This window comes from Hevea brasiliensis, chromosome 15, assembly GCF_030052815.1.
Source record: "Hevea brasiliensis isolate MT/VB/25A 57/8 chromosome 15, ASM3005281v1, whole genome shotgun sequence".
In the NCBI taxonomy this organism is placed as follows: Eukaryota; Viridiplantae; Streptophyta; class Magnoliopsida; order Malpighiales; family Euphorbiaceae; genus Hevea; species Hevea brasiliensis.
Window position 1 is genome coordinate 53,283,690 of NC_079507.1, and position 13,715 is coordinate 53,297,404.

Consider the following 13,715-nt stretch of genomic DNA (forward strand, 5'->3'; position numbering starts at 1 on the left):
GAATCTGTTACCCTAAATAAATAGGGATAAAATCCTATGTTCATTTAATTATTCTTGATGTTTTAAGTTCCTGGTCAGGACAAACAGATTTAATCAGAAAAGAGTTTCTGATAAGAAAATCTTTTTAATCAAGAACTGGAATTAAAAGAGAACATAATATTCATAGCAAATGGAGTTTAACATAAACTATGACTCCAGCTCGAATTGTGATTTTGTAACAGAGAGATTCTAGTGCATGGTAATATATGATTATAAGTTCATTTAAAGCATTCCTTATTACTGATTGGGTGGCCATGACATGCTATGCTAGCTGTTAACCATGGTCTATGAGGTGCCTAAAATGATTTAGGGAAATCATTTATGGTAAGAAAAAAGTTCTGATGATATTAAGAGTTGATATCATATCTCATTGCCAATTAGTGATGAGCCTATTGAGTTACACACATACACAAGTAATCACCAAGTTAAATGTAATTTAATTAATTAGTTAAAGAGTTTAATTAATTAATTAAATAGGTTTAGTTTGCAATTAGATTGCAAAGTCTCTAGCATGGCTTTAAACCAAATCTAGGTTATTGAATGTATAGTATAAGTTAAATTTATATTTAAAGTGTTTAAATGTGAATTTAATTATGAGAAATTAATTAATAGAGATTAATTAATTAATTTATATTTGATATAAATTGATTAGAAGAGGAGAAATAATTATTTTGGGTTGAGAACTCAAAATTACAATAGGAGGATAATTTGGTCATTTCACAGGGCGACATGTGGTACCATGAGATGGTGACACATGGCATCATGGTATGCCATTTGTCTTCCTATCATGCATGATGATCAAAGTCAAAATTAAACCTAGCTTTGACACTTGGCTTAATGTGATTAGGTAAATTAAAATTAAGATGCAATCAGAAGATGACATGTGACAAGGGTTTTAAGTGATGACCTAATTATAAAAGGGAAAGAATGAAAGAATAAAATATACATTCTGATTTTTGTAAAGAGGTGCTGCCACCCAAAAGCTCTTCTCTCTTCTTATTCTTCTTCTCTCATCAATTCAAAGAGAATTTGTAACACCCCAAAAAATTTTAAATTTTATTATTTTATGAGCATTTTTGGTATTTTAATTTTATTTAAATTTTAGGAATTTTTTTGAGATTTTTCGGATTTTAAAAATCGGGTTCGATTTTTCGAAAATATAAACTTTTATGATTTTTAAAAATTAATTTAAAGACCACGTGGCAAAACTAAAAATATATTTGGAGTCTATGAATTTTTCTGAGTTTTCTGGAATTTTTTTCAGAATTTTTGGACCTCGTTTTCGGTCCCGAGGCAGAGTAAAAATTCAAAATTTTGTATCCTGAATTGGGCCCAAATGGGCCTTAGAGTTGGGCTAATGAATAGTTAAGGCTTACTACGGGCCTCGGGGGCTTTAGGCTGGCCCAGGTCCTAATGCCGGTCCGGCCCATAGGTTGGGTCGTGACAAATGTGGTATCAGAGCTTAGGCTCCAAATTCTTAGGGAATGTTTGTCTAAAGTGTTGGGAAGAGTCTACTAGGAGTCACATGCGGAAAAATAGGGTCCACATTCGTCTTGCATTGTCGTCTTTGCTTCTAGTTTCTGCTTCATATATTGTGTGTAAATATGAGTCTATAGAGCTGTGTAATGTGCAGTTTTGAATTTTGTGGGCTAATGCTGCTGAATTTCAGGAAAATGCGTAGAAGCAGGAGAGCTGCCACTGCACCAGAACCAGATGTGCCTGACGAGGTGTCGGCACAGGATGAGGCACCTGCCCCGAGGAGGCGGGGTAGGAGGCCTAGAGCTGCTCAAGTAGAAGAGCAGCTGCCACCAGTTCAGGATCAGTCTTTCATGGCACAGGGTCCCATGGACCCCATGGCAGCTACTCTAGCTGGGTTGCAGAGAACCATCGACATGATGGCGCAGTATATGGTCCACCCTCCACAGCAGCAGCAGTCCACCGCACCAAGAGGGGAACCTTATAAACAGATAATTAATTTCAAGAAGTTGGTGCCTGGTACTTATGATGTGTCAGACGATGCATATCGATTTTTGGATTCTGAGACAGCGAGCAGTCTGATTGGTGATAGAAGGCGATAGAGTGTATGCAGCATGTCATGGGGCCTATGCCTAGACAATGGATGAATGACTACGTGTTACCTCGGATGGAGGGTTTGACATGGGCTCAGTTTGTGGAACTTTTCATCAATCGGTTTGTGCCAGAAAGCTTCAGAGATCAGAAACAGTGGGCCTTTGAGGCCTTAAGAGAGAATGGCAGGTCTGTAGATGAATATGCTACAGAATTTCTGGAATTGAGCAGATATGCCCCTACAGCAGTAGCTACAGAAACTATGAAGGTGAAGAGATTCCTAAAGGGGCTTGACCGGAGGTATGCGAACCTGGCCATGATGTCTGATCAGTCTTTTGACGTGGTGGTTGATCGAGCCAGACAGATAGAGATTAGCTATGCTGTGGATGACAGCGGAAGAGCAAAGAAAAACAGAGCAGAGGGTTCTACCGGTGTTCCCCAAATGGGTACTCCGGATAGTGGTGGCCAGAGTAATTACAGAGGAAAAAGTAGGAACAAGAAAAGTGGTTTTAGACACAAACCTCGAGGGTTCAGACCAGGGTACGGATCCAGCAGTGGTCATAGTTCGGGGTACAGTAGTTCTGGGTCTGGATCAGGATCCTCCTTTGCACCTTGTGCACAGTGTAGAAGAGGACATTCAGGACCTTATCTGATGGGTTCAGGAGTATGCTTCAGGTGTGGCCAACCAGGTCACTTTGCTAGGGAATGCCCCGTTTTCAGTGAGCCACAGATGGGGTCACAGGGTTCTGTTACAAATGTTCCTCGCCAATTGTATCCGGGTGCTTCCAACATGACGATCGATTCGGTGGCCAAGGGTAGAGACAAAGGGTCGTGGATTTGGAAGTAGATCAGGAGGTAGAAGTCAGTATCAGGGTAGTGCCACTCAGGGTAGGGGTCAAGCTCGGGTTTTCACCCTGACCCACCAGGATGCTCAGGCTTCAAATGCAGTTGTGGCAGGTATTCTTCTAGTCTGTTCCTATGAGGCTCGTGTTTTGATAGATCCGGGTGCTACGCACTCATTTGTCTCCCCTGTGTTTGCCATGAGGTTGGGTAGAAACCCTACAACTTTAGAGTGCCCTTTGTCGGTAGCTACCCCACTTAGTGACAACATAGAAGTAGATATGGTTTTTCTGGGTAGCCCAGTAGTAGTGGATGGAAAGATCCTCCCAGCAGACTTGGTTCCTTTACCAGTAATGGATTTCGATGTAATCTTGGGGATGGATTGGTTGGCAACTCATTATGCCACCTTAGACTGCAGGAACAAAAAGGTGTATTTCCACATACCTGGTGTGGAAGGGTTTAGCTTTGACGGTGACAGGAGCGTGGCTCCATATAACTTGGTGTCAGCAATTAGTGCTAGAAAAATGTTGAGGCGTGGATGTCAAGGGTATTTGGCATTGGTGAGAGATACATCTGTAGAAGGTGTCAGCATGGAAAATGTTCCTGTTGTCAGAGAATTTATGGATGTCTTCCCAGAGGAGCTTCCAGGGTTGCCACCAGGAAGGGAAATAGAGTTTTGCATTGATGTTGTGCCGGGTACAAACCCCATTTCAATGCCACCTTACAGGATGGCACCAGCAGAATTGAAAGAGCTGAAGGAGCAACTACAGGAGCTTTTGGACAAGGGTTTCATACGTCCGAGCACTTCACCCTGGGGTGCTCCTGTGCTATTTGTGAGGAAGAAGGATGGGTCATTGAGGTTGTGTATTGACTACAGACAGCTGAACAAGGTGACTGTGAAGAACAAGTATCCACTTCCTCGGATTGATGATCTGTTTGATCAGCTCCAAGGGGCTAGATTCTTTTCCAAGATAGACCTGCGATCAGGCTACCATCAGTTGAGAATCAGGAATGAGGACGTGTCCAAAACGGCATTCAGGATAAGATATGGTCATTATGAGTTCTTAGTGATGTCTTTTGGACTCACTAATGCACCAGCAGCCTTCATGGACTTGATGAACAGGGTGTTCAAGCCATTTTTGGACCGTTTTGTCATCGTATTCATAGATGACATTCTGGTATACTCTCGGACCGAGGAAGAGCACGTGTGGCACTTGAGAATGGTGTTGCAGACTTTGAGGGAGCACCAGCTATATGCCAAATTTTCAAAATGTGAATTTTGGCTAGAAAGCATCTCATTCTTGGGACATGTGGTTTCTAGTGACGGTATTCAAGTGGATCCCAAGAAAATTGAAGCTGTAACTGATTGGCTTAGGCCTACAACAGTCACTGAGGTGCGAAGTTTTCTGGGTCTAGCTGGCTACTATAGGCGTTTTGTGCAAGATTTCTCCAGGATAGCGGCTCCCCTAACTAAGTTGACTAGGAAGAATGTTCCATTCATTTGGATAGATGACTGTGAGGAGAGTTTCCAAAAGCTTAAGGAGTGTCTAACCACTACCCCTGTGTTGACACTACCTAAGAGCGGTGAAGGATACACCGTGTATTGTGACGCCTCCAGAGTTGGCCTAGGGTGTGTTTTGATGCAGAATGGAAATGTAGTGGCTTATGCTTCAAGACAGCTGAAGAGGCATGAGCAGAACTACCCCACCCATGATTTGGAAATGGCGGCTGTAGTCTTTGCACTAAAAATCTAGAGACACTACCTGTATGGTGAAGTGTGCGAGATATACACCGATCACAAGAGTTTGAAGTACATCTTCCAACAGAGGGATTTAAACTTGAGACAGAGGAGATGGATGGAGCTTACGAAGACTATGATTGCACCATCGGTACCACCACAGGAAGGCCAATGTTGTAGCAGATGCTTTGAGCAGAAAATCTTCTGGTAGTTTGGCGCACATTTCAGCAGAGAAGAGACCGTTGATTCAGGAAGTACATGAGTTGATAGATCAAGGTTTAATCCTAGATCTGTCAGATGAGGGGGTATTGTTGGCTCACTTTTTAGTGAGGCCAGACTTGAGAGACAGAGTCAGAGTTTCCTAGCACAGAGACCAACAATTGATGAAGATCATAGAAAGAGTACAGCAAGGTGAAGGTGGTGAGTTTGGATTTGCCAATGATGGCGCCCTAGTGCAAGGTTTTAGGATATGTGTGCCCGATGTGGACAATCTCAGAAATGAAATCATGCAAGAGGCACACTATACACTATACAGTGTCCACCCAGGTTCCACCAAGATGTACCATGATGTGAAAGATAGTTATTGGTGGAATGGCATGAAGAGAGACATAGCCGACTTTATGTCCAAGTGCTTGACTTGTCAGAAGGTGAAGTTTGAACATCAAAGACTATCAGGGAAGCTGCAAGAGCTCCCTATCCCAGAATGGAAGTGGGAAATGATCACTATGGATTTTGTGACTGGGTTGCCTCGTACCACGCAAGGATATGATTCGATATGGGTAATTGTAGACCGCTTGACCAAATCAGCTCACTTCTTACCTGTGAAGACTACATATTCGGCGGCACAGTACGCCCAACTCTACATTCGAGAAATAGTCAGATTGCATGGAATTCCGGCTTCCATAATATCGGCAGAGGGCTGATTCACTTCGGTTTTGGAGAAAATTGCAGGAGGCACTTGGCACCGCAGTTGAACTTGATGCGGCTTTCCACCCTCGAGACGGATGGGCGATCAGAAAGGACAATCCAAACACTGGAAGACATGCTTCGCATGAGTGTTTTGGATTTTGGAGGTCAATGGGATGAGCAGCTAGCTTTGGTGGAATTTGCCTACAACAACAGTTACCATTCCAGCATAGGAGTAGCACCCTATGAGGCACTATATGGAAGAAAGTGTAGGTCTCCTCTGTGTTGGACAGAAATGGGGGAAGCGAAGGTGTATGATGTAGACCTAGTGCAAGACACTTGAGAGATAGTTCCTTTAATCGAGGAACGATTGAAAGCGACTTTCGATGGCGTAAGAGTTATGCGGACCCAGACGGAGGGATGTGGAGTTTGCGATGGCGACTATGTATTCTGAAGGTTTCTCCAATGAAGGAGTCATGAGATTTGGAAAGAAGGGCAAGTTGGCACCTCGGTATATTGGACCTTTTGAGGTTCTTGATAGAGTTGGAGCGATTGCTGTAGGTTGGAGCTACCACCCAACCTTTCTCACGTACATCCGTGTTTCACATCTCCATGCTCAGAAATACATTCTGATCCTTCTCATGTACTACAATGGATGTAATAGAACTAAAGGAGAACTTGACATTTGAGGAGCAACACAGTAGCCATAGTGGACTACCAAGTGAGACAGTGAGATCAAAGCAGATCCCTATGGTTAAGGTTTTGTGGAGAGTCGATCGGTGGAAGAGTGCACACTGGAGTCGAGCGGGACATGCGTAGCAAGTACCCATATCATTCAATGTATAATCATGTGCTTTATTACGCCTTGTGTAAAATTCGGGCCAATTTTTACGTAAGAGGAAGAATGTAATACCCCAAAAATTTTAAATTTTATTATTTTATGAGCATTTTGGTATTTTAATTTTATTTAAATTTTAGGAATTTTTTTGAGATTTTTTGGATTTTAAAAATCGGGTTCGATTTTCCGAAAATATAAACTTTGATGATTTTTAAAAATTAATTTAAAGACCACGTGGCAAAACTAAAAATATATTTGGAGTCTATGAATTTTTCTGAGTTTTCTGGAATTTTTTTCAGAATTTTTGGACCTCGTTTTCGGTCCCGAGGCAGAGTAAAAATTCAAAATTTTGTATCCTGAATCGGACCGACCGAATCGAACCGGACCGGATCAGACCGGTCGAATCGGACCGGCCTTCTCTTTTTCTTCCTTCTTCATCCCCCGCGCGTCGACTTCCTCCCCTTCTCTCTCTCTTTTCTCTCTCCTCCCTCCTCCCCTTGCCGCGCCGCCACCTCCCCTGCCTCCCCAGCTCACCGGCGCCTCCCGGTATCCCGGTAGGCCGTGCGCCGCCCCAAGCGGCCGAGCGCGCCCTCCCTTCTTGCGCGACTTTTCGACTTCCGGCCAAAATCCGGCCCGATCCGCCTGTCGGACCGGGTCTTGTGTCTAAAATCATCTACTCGACGAGAGCTTTCCATAGACACCAAGAACACCGAAATCCATAGAGCGGTTTGTCCGATTTTTGCTCGAGAAGTTTTTAGCCCATTTCGACTTTTGGGCTAGATTTCTCGCAAACCGTGAACCCCACGAGAAAATCGAGAGTACCAGAGCGCTCCACTCGTCGAGAGCTTCGCGGGGATATAAATTTCAAAATTTTCCGACACTGTTTTTCGGTGGGTCCCACGGAACTTCGCAGTGTTTTTCCGAGCATTTAATGTGCTTAGAAAATTCTGAAAAATTTATGTACTAACCCCCGTGTTATGGGCTTCGTGTAGGTATCTTAAATTCGCGGAAATTCGACAGTTGTCAAGATGCGTGAATTCCGGCGAACAGAACTACTGGAAAAGTCTCCGAATTAGATCGAGGTTTTGGCTATCCCCCCATTGTCAAACATCCCGAGCGCGTTCCCGAAGTCGGAATCGGCAAAGGTAAACCCGAACCTTGCTTTTTCGTAATTTTCTAGTGCTTAAATAGGATTAAAAATCCATAAAATATTCGTGGTAGCTTAGAAAATTATGATTCTTTTTGCAATAGCTTAGTAATATTGCTAAGGACCGCGGGGCAAAGTTTTAGAATTTTTAGAGCTTATTTGGGCAGTTTTTGCAAAAATGGTCAATTATAAGGACTAAATTGAAATTTTACATATTGTGATGGATGATTGAATTGATGGGCCCAGGAAGGGCTGTGTGATGTGATTGAGTTGTGGACATATGGATTGTGAATATAGAAGTGTGTTTTGAGCCCTTTTGCAGGTTGGGTAGGTCCTAGGTATAGGGGAGACTCTGCCGGATTTTTGGCACGATTTAGGACATATTTGGTTTTTTCTTGTTTTTGTATTGAGTCAAATTTATTAAATGATTGTAATAAAATTGTCAGGTGAGCCGGGACAGCCTTCTTCCTCTGCCCAGCCGCCTCAGTGACCACCTTCAAGTCTGTGAGTAAAATATTAATTTTAATTGTAATTTCGATATTATTATATGTTCAAGCATGCCCATGCATCACTTATATGCATATATTTATGTAGTTAAACTCTAGGCACGATTTATGTTGCATTCATAACTGTTAGCGTGCCATGGATGTTGTTGTGGTAATTTGGAGCAGTGTGCGTGCGTTGGCGTGCGTGTGATGTGGTGTGGACTATGGATAGGACGGGTAGACACGGCTTGAGATCTTCGCTGGGACCCGGTCCTTCGGGGTAGACACGGCTTGAGTTCTTGGCTGGGACCCCGATTTGGTTGTTAAGTGGAAGTCCGAGCTGAGTTCTTCGCTGGCACCAGGTTGGATTTAAGAGAGTTGTATAGGGGATCAGCTCCCATATAAGATTGATGTTACAGGGTGCGTGAGTGCTCCAAATTACCTTTTTGCTGTTATGATGTGAAAATATTGTTGCTGTTGCATTTCACTCCACAGGTTGCATTAGTTCTAGATAGTTATAGAGATTATGGTTAAAATTGATATTTTACTCTCTGAGTCGAACGCTCACTCCTGTTCAATATTTTTCCAGGCCACAGGAGGATATTTTTGAGGTTAACCTACTTTTCTCCCTCGTAGGTCATTTATTTATGTTTGTGTAATTCTATAAACTCCTAGAATTTTCGCATGTGTTAGAATGTTTATTTGAGTTGGGCCTGTAAACTAAATTATTATTTTGGACCTGTAAACTTAATATTCTATGCATGTTTAATGGATTGGATGAAGGAGCTGAGCTCTCATTTATTTTTATGTTGATGAGTATGTGGAGGGTGAGCTGAGCTCCCCAATTGAGTATTGACTGTGTTTACAGGTCGGGTGAGTCAAAAACTCCCCGTTGGTAGGTCCATTTTATGGCCGGACTCTGTCCGGTTGGTTTCTTGAAATTGGGCCCAAATGGGCCTTAGAGTTTGGCTAATGAATAGTTAAGGCTTACTACGGGCCTCGGGGGCTTTAGGCTGGCCCAGGTTCTAGTGTCGGTCCGGCCCATAGGTTGGGTCGTGACAGAATTGCCCATATTCTCTTGAATTAAAATTGCTAGAAATTGTTTCTAGTGTCCTATATACATCTACAACCTCTCTAAAGGCAAATCCCTAATTTCTAATTGGTTGGCAAGACTTGAGAAGCTGGTTTAGGGGCTGACCATTGGCAAGACTTGAGAAGCTGGTTTAGGGGCTGACCATTGGTGATCTTGGTGTGGACAAGCTAGAGGGACAACATTTGGGGTTCTAGGTGCTTCACAAAGGTACCAATCACATCTACAGTGCATCAAAAGGTTAGTGCACATATTCTTGTATCAATCTAGGGTTCTAATGAATTAATTTGTTAATTCTAAAATCTTAAATGGCAAATGTAGATCCTAATACATATTAAAAGTGTTTTAATATGTAATTGAACATTGAAATCAATTAGGTACGTAATGAATCTTGCATGATGCATGAGACTCTAGAAGAAAATTTTTGAATTCAATGTTCTAATCTAATAATTTTCATGCTTCCGCTCCTACATGAAGTTGAAGTCTGAAAGGCTTTATTGTGGTTGTTGTGCAGACCCTGGATCTATTAGACCTTTGCGAACAAGCGGGCTCCCCAGCTTAAGCAAATTGCTTGCTGAATATGCAAACGTAGTTGGCTTTGCGGTGAATGTTAGCTGCCTGCTTTTCACAGATTTTTCATAAAGTGTAAGCTTGGGGTTTAAGTCTGTTGGGTGAAATCTTATTGAGAAAAGTAGGAATGGCATGTGAGCCAGCCGAATAAACACATTTGTGTGTTGTGAAGCCTTGGTGGCTTATATTTATAGCACCTATTATTTTATTGACAGACTTACGAGATGTAAAAGAGAATGAATGATCGGCTGTGTAATGATCAAATCCTCAGAAGAGGAAGGCCTTTGATGTGTCTATTTTATGCATGTCAACTGAGAGTGTGACACGTGTGTTATGTTGAGCATCCATTGGAGTTCTAATCTAATTTTTTTTTTAAAATTCTAATTTTACAAGTTGGCGGAATCCTTCTTGGGTTGCTATATTGTTGCCCCTTGGAAAAGCACAGAACAGGATAGGGCTGCTTGCAAGTGGGAATCACACCTCCATTTCTTGGTAGGCATCTATGCGAGCAAATGAATGTTATGGTTATGAATTTATGTGCATTATTTATTTTGTGGTGTGAGATATTAATAATGTTGTTCTGCTGCCATAAATGTGTGGATCATATACTCTGGTTATGAATTAAACCCTAAGCCCTCAATACTGCAGATTTTACTCTTGGTAATAGACTTGATAGGAAGGACAATAAAGTAAAATACTTAATGACTATTAAAAAACAAAACCCATAATTTGATGCCTGTTGTGGAAGAATTAAAATGGTTCATTGGAGAGAATCCTTCAAACTCTGGAATGAATTTAGCTGCCGTTTCATTGATTTCAACTAGTTTTTAGATACAAAATTATAAGAAAAAAAAATCAATAAAAATTCTTTGAAATATAAATACTTCAATCCATAAATAGAAAACATAATTTCTTTGAAAATAAAAGTATAACAATCCACAATTCTACAATCCACAAAAATTGGTTTATTTACATTGCATTCACCTCTTTTTTTCTTGAATCAACGCATCTATGATCGAATCAACATCAAATTAACTGACAATGTTTTTCTCGATACAAGTAATAATCATTTTTCTATCTTATTTAACAACTTATATTTTTCACAAATTTCATGGCAGAAAATACACACACAGTACTATTACAGTGGAGGTAAAGTCAACGTTAGCCGAATCCATACATAATACATAAAAATACTTAATTTTTGTGATAAATTTCCACTGTACATTGAATAGTTCCAATTTCAGGTAATTTGGTAAATTTCTTTTACATTAAGGGCAATAAGTTTATCTTTTTTTGGAAACTTTTATTGTTACTTCTTCAATTTAGGTTGAACGTGTGTCTGCGCTTTGAAAGTCTATGTGCACTTCGGATAAGCGTTTTTTTTCTCCTCGTTTCGGCGTCGGTTTCCCCAATTTGCTTCCAACACGCTAACTATCCAAAACAACGCCGTTTTTCTTATTTGTTCGCCGTTTTCATTTGCGTTTTCCTCCTCTCAGTAGTTCCTTCGAGCAATGTTCTTTCGTTTGTAGAGTATTTCTTCAATCAGTGACGAGATTTTGAGCTGTTAGCTTCCTTGGATGTTTTGCCTGCTCAAATAAATTTATTTATGTTTGATTTGACAGTGAATCAGGAGAGTGCTTGGAAAGGACAATAATGATTAGAGTGAGCTTCTTTTGCACGATATGGAGCATTGGAACTGATTTGACAATTGGTATGGTTGTCCCTCCCCTCCTTCTTCTTCTCCTTCGTTATTTATGGTTGTCCACGAAAGCTGACGAGCTTCAATGTTTCACTTACTATTCTCGGCTTTTCTCCCTCAAAATATAAAATCATTTCTCATCTCTCTACGGATTGAAGGGTTTTCTATTCTGGAATCATTTTTCTTCTCTATTTTTCCATGATCTCATCACGTGTTATTGCGAAATTTAACTATCTGGGTTTTGGAGAGTTATGAATTTTCTTTTCTTTTCTGTTGCTTTATATTATTTGGTAATTATTTATGTGAATACCCACCAAATGGGTCTTGGGTTTTACTGTTTGATTATGGATCTCTTAGGTGACTTTTTGCATTTTATTTGGATCTCGTTAGACTAGATCAGGGTTTGTCATTTGATGATATCTATGTGTGTTACGATGTTAACTTATTTGTGCACATACTATACTACTGATGCATCTGATAAATGGTTTCTCAAAAAGAGATACAAGTTGTGTAAGTCTGTACTCTTAGATTGAGCTGTTTTGATTTAATGTACTTATGCTATTCTATGTTTAGTTACTCAATTTTGCAAAAAACTAAATACAAATGCAATTTTTTACTGTCCTAGGCTAATTTACAAGCTCAATTTTTGGGAAAAGTAGAGTAATTATGAGATCAAAACACTCATGTAACAGGTTTTCAAATGAAATATTATATTTTTTTATTTAAAAATATGCCCTTGAATCCTCTCATTATCTCATTCAATATCCATGCAAATGCAATCAAATGTTCCCGATCCTAAAGCATCTAATCAACTGAGGAATGCAGTAAAGAATTTGACATCAAAAAGGTGCAAGCGTGATTGCATAGGCATTCCAATAAAAAACTAAAAATTATGGTCTTAGGCTATGACTGTGGCATTGATTGTTGTAGTTCTAATTGTTGCTTTGAAGGATAAACAGTTTGTGGCTGTACAATATCATTTGTGGCCTTCATGGAGATAGAGTTAATTCATTGTGGGTGCTACAATGGTGAGTTTGGTTGCTCTACTTAAGGTAAAGGTGGTTGTTGGCTTTTGATGGGTTAAAGTGAAATTTTAATCTGAACTTGGTGTAGTTTCATGTATGGAGGACATCCAAAGAAGGGGTTTGACTAACAAAATTGCTTAATTCGAATTGGTTGGAGTTTGGGCTTCTGGGTTATTGTTAGCTCAATTGAGGTTTTAAGGAGTCTTTTCATTAAAGTTTGCTTTCAGTTGTTTGTTTGGTTGCTCAGATAACTCAGAGAAGGAAGAAAAAAAAAAGGGCAAGGTGTTGGTTCTAATTTGAGGCTCAGTTAAAAGCCATAACAAAAAAAAGTGAGAAGGCATACGCCTGTAGATTTGTCATTCAATGGAGATGTTTTGGAGTCATTGATTGTGGAAATTTCGAAGTAGTAACATGCGTAGATTATAGAGGTCATAACATATCTCATTAAACCATGATATGAAGACAAAGTGAATGGTTCTTTTCAAGCATAGCTTATAGTTAACCTTTCTTCTTCTTGTTTTTATCTGCCTCTATTTTAGATATTTTGATATCTAGCTGTTATATATATGGTTTGAATGTTTCTGAACATACTTTTATTCTTTTGTGATTCAATCTTTGTCTATGATCTTTCTACTCTCTCTCTCTCTCTCTCTCTCTCTCTCTCTCTCTCTCTCTCACTCTATTTTACATTTTTAATCCATCAAATAAAATTATTATAAAAATTCTAATTTTACAAGTTGGGGGAATCCTGCTTGGGTTGTTATATTGTTGCCTCTTAGAAAAGCACAGAACAGGATAGGGCTGCTTGCAAGTGAGAATCACACCCTCCATTTCTTGGTAGGCATTTCTGCTGGCAAATGAATGGCATGGGTATGAATTTATTAGGCAATATTTATTTTTTGGAGCAAGTTATTGATAAAAGTTGTTCTGCTGCCACGAATGTGTACATTGGTGCGGATGATATATGTGCTTAACAAATGTTTCAAAATAGGATGCTGTGGTAGTTGGTTTAGACTTGACAGGAAGGACAATAAAGTAAAATACATATTGCCCATGGAAAAAAAAATATTTGATTCCATGTTGATTTATTTCTGTTGGTTACTTTCCTTCCTGCACTCCATTGTATTGCACGCCCTAAACTTGTGTCAAACTCACGGCAGATATGTTTATTAGTGTTTGGGCCTTGGTGTTTGCGACCTAGTGTGGAAGAATTATAATGGTCTAGAATGAATTTAGCTGCCATTTCATTGATTTCAATTAGCTTTTAGATA